Genomic DNA, 3,286 nt, shown 5'->3' on the forward strand with positions numbered 1-3,286 from the left:
GCTCCTCATGGTCCACCACAGAGGAAGCAGGGGCTCAGCCTCCACTCCAACTCCCAGGCCAGACATCACTAATCGATCACAGCATCTCGCTGGCTGTGTCTGAACACGGTCCCAGAATCCTTTGCAGCACTGCCCACTAGGCAGCCGCATGGGTCTGAGCTGGTCCTTGAGAAGTCAGGTAGTTTCTCTATTTTACCTCCATTTCCCCATTTTACTGCTTCTTAGATCCAGATATACCACTGGCAGATACATTTACATTGCAGAGGTGGTGGTTGTTTCCTCCAAAAATATTAATAAACTTAAAACACACTTTTGAATTGAGTGCATTTTAGAGCTGAAATAAAAGCAGCATCTCCCTCCCTGGTCTCCTGGAGTTTCCTCAAAGGCCATGTGAGAGGATCCATGCTGGCCCCTGTCTTCTCCTGTCTCCGTTAGCCGACACCAGCAGGCTGGTCCTTGCCTCTCTGTTTTCTTCCCTTTCCTCCCTCTACCCTAAGTATATCTGGGAAACATCAACTCATTTGTCTTTCAAGACTCACTTAAAGATCTCTAGGGAGCTGTCCCTGACCGCACAATGTCCCATCCAGCACAGTAGTGGGGAGGAGGTCACAGCACGGGGTCACTCTAAGTCCTGCCTACCTCCCTCTCCCAGACTGTCCTAGAGGACAGGGCTCCCTTCACACCCTTCCTAGTGCAGGGAGAGGCTCTGCTAGGAGCTCCTAGAAACAGGAAGAGCGCCACATGTGCCTTGGAGAAGTCACCACAGTCCAGCTCAGAGTTACACAGTTCTCCAGGCTTGGGGCTTACTGACCCACAGTATCAAGCAGTGAAAACTTGAAAGCCAATTGGTTAGCCCACGGTGAAAACATAACAGTCAGGTGGAGTGGATGGTCACAGTGGTCTGACCAGGGTCTGCCCTCCTTGCTACCCAGCCAAGAGGCTTCCTTACCCAAGGTTACTTGGCAACGGTGGAGTCAGTACAGGAGCAGTGACTGATGGGCCTGGAACGTGGGATGGTGTCAGTTCTGACAGTTGCCCCAGTATCTCCTCAGTGGTAGAGGATCAGGTGGGCGGACCAGGTCACCTCCCTGGAGCGTGGAGGGTGGCCCTTCCCTCGCATGGCCACAAGGGCAGGACTCGTGGCCTTCAGTCTGTAACTCCAGCTGCCCTCTTGATGGACACATCGTGTTCTCAGATAAGGACACACCTTCACACTGGTCCTCGAGTCAATCCCTGCACACCTGGGAGGCCTCCACTCTCCCGCCACCGGCAGCACTCGGCTTCCTCACTTGTCTTTCTCATTTGCTGCCAAGGGCCACCCACGCCTGGCACTGGGTGGGTGAACTGAATGACTGGTGGCTACCAGGCTTCTTTTTCGTAGGTGCATGGGTTAGCAATTCGGAAACTACTTTCTGGGTATTTTAGAACCGGGCAAATAAGTAACCTGGAGCCAGGTTTCTCATTATTAGAGAAAGAAGTTGCAAATCTCAAGGGGAAGGTGACGATCCTTTTGCAGCTTGTAAGCATGATGATTGGGTGTTTGCGAGAGCGTGTGTGATGTGCCACCCTCACATCTTGTTACAACATCAGCACATTAGCCGTGCGACATGAGAAATAATAAATAAAGGGGAAGCTTAGACTAAACCCTAGAGTGTGGGGTTGGCATTGGAAGTATCAGCATGAATTCCTATTTTAATATATATATATAGAGAGAGATAGAAATATAGAGAAGTGGGCCGGGTGCGGTGGCTCACGCCTGTAATCCCAGCACTTTGGGAGGCCAAGGCGGGCAGATCACGAGGTCAGGAGATCGAGACCATCCTGGCTAACACGGTGAAATCCCATCTCTACTATAAAAAACTACAAAAAACTAGCCAGGCGAGGTGGCAGGCGCCTGTAGTCCCAGCTACTCGGGAGGCTGAGGCAGGAGAATGGCGTGAACCCGGGAGGCAGAGCTTGCAGTGAGCCCAAAGCACCCCCCATTGCACCCAGCCTGGGGGAAAAGGAAGAACCCCATCTCAAAAAAAAAAAAGAAAGAAAGAAATAGAGAGAAGTGTACTCTATGGTTTTCTTCTTAGCTCTGACCACTGAGAGGTCCTAGGAGTGATGACATGCCGGCAGCAAGAAGCACACACACCTGACACCCATATCCTTGTTTCTGAATATCTGACCCCACTCAAAGGAGCCAGGGCTCCTGGAGAAATGGCTGATCCCAGGGCTGGTACAGGGAAGGGACAAGATGAGCCTGGAACACCTTTTTTTTCTTTTTCTTTCTTTTTTTTTTTTTTTTGAGACAGAGTCTTGCTCTGTCAGCAGGCTGGATTGCAGTGGCACGATCTTGGCTCACTGCAACCTCCACCTCCCAGGTTCAAGTGATTCTCTTGCCTCAGCCTCCTAAGTAGCTGGGATTACAGGCGTGCACCACCACGCTTGGCTAATTTTTGTAGTTTTAGTAGAGATGGGGTTTCACCATGTTGGCCAGGCTGGTCTCAAACTCCTGACCTCAAGTGATCCACCTGCCTCAGCCTCCCAAAGTGCTGGGATTACAGGCGTGAGCCACCACACCTGACCTGCCTGGAACATCTTGTGCCAGAAAATAAGGAAGGGCCCTGATGATGATGGGGACACGTCCCAAAGAGACAGGAGCCAGTTTGAAGCTGCTCCCATGGCCAAATCTAAAAGAATTTCAGCATCCAAATAAATAATGATTGTAAATGAGTATAACTCATAGAAAAATAAGAATCTCTAAGTCCACATGGTATAAATCAACCAATAAATGAGTAGGGAAAGCTCTCCTGTAGAGTTGAGGGCCAGCTAATAGGTATAGAAGGATAGAATTAGTCCTGTACACCCAGCTACTTTGGAGGCTGAGGCAGGATGATCACTTGAGCCCAGGAGTTTAAGACCAGCTAGGGCTAAAAAGCAAGACCCTGTGAAGAAGAAAGAAGAAAGAAGAAAGAAGGAGAAGAGGGAGAGGAAGAGAAGAAGAAGAAGGAGAAGGAGGAGGAGGAGGAGGAGGAGGAAGAGGAGGAGAAGGAGATTAGAAAATCACCATCATTTGGTAATTTGGTAACATCACAGTGACAATTCAGGCAAGGACCATCAATGGGTGCTGAGTCTAGTGGTGACAGTCTTATGAGAAACAGGATATTTATATGGCTCCAGAGTGTCTCCCCACAAGACACTTACTCATGATGGGGGTAAAATAGTTATTTATGGAGTAGAAACCTGGCAAACAGCACTTTGACCAAGTGATGAAAGAAGTCGGCAACCTGTGCCTCCTGAC

At 49.7% G+C, this 3,286-nt stretch overlaps 1 non-coding gene across 1 annotated transcript; it reads left to right on the plus strand.

The window, feature by feature from the left end:
- Positions 1-1,504: 1,504 nt before the first annotated feature.
- On the plus strand, positions 1,505-1,608 carry LOC116270444. Its single transcript, XR_004178479.1, has one exon. It is a non-coding gene; the product is annotated as a small nucleolar RNA U13 (small nucleolar RNA).
- The last annotated feature ends 1,678 nt before the right edge of the window (positions 1,609-3,286 follow it).

Source organism: Papio anubis, chromosome 14, assembly GCF_008728515.1.
Source record: "Papio anubis isolate 15944 chromosome 14, Panubis1.0, whole genome shotgun sequence".
Lineage (NCBI taxonomy): Eukaryota > Metazoa > Chordata > Mammalia > Primates > Cercopithecidae > Papio > Papio anubis.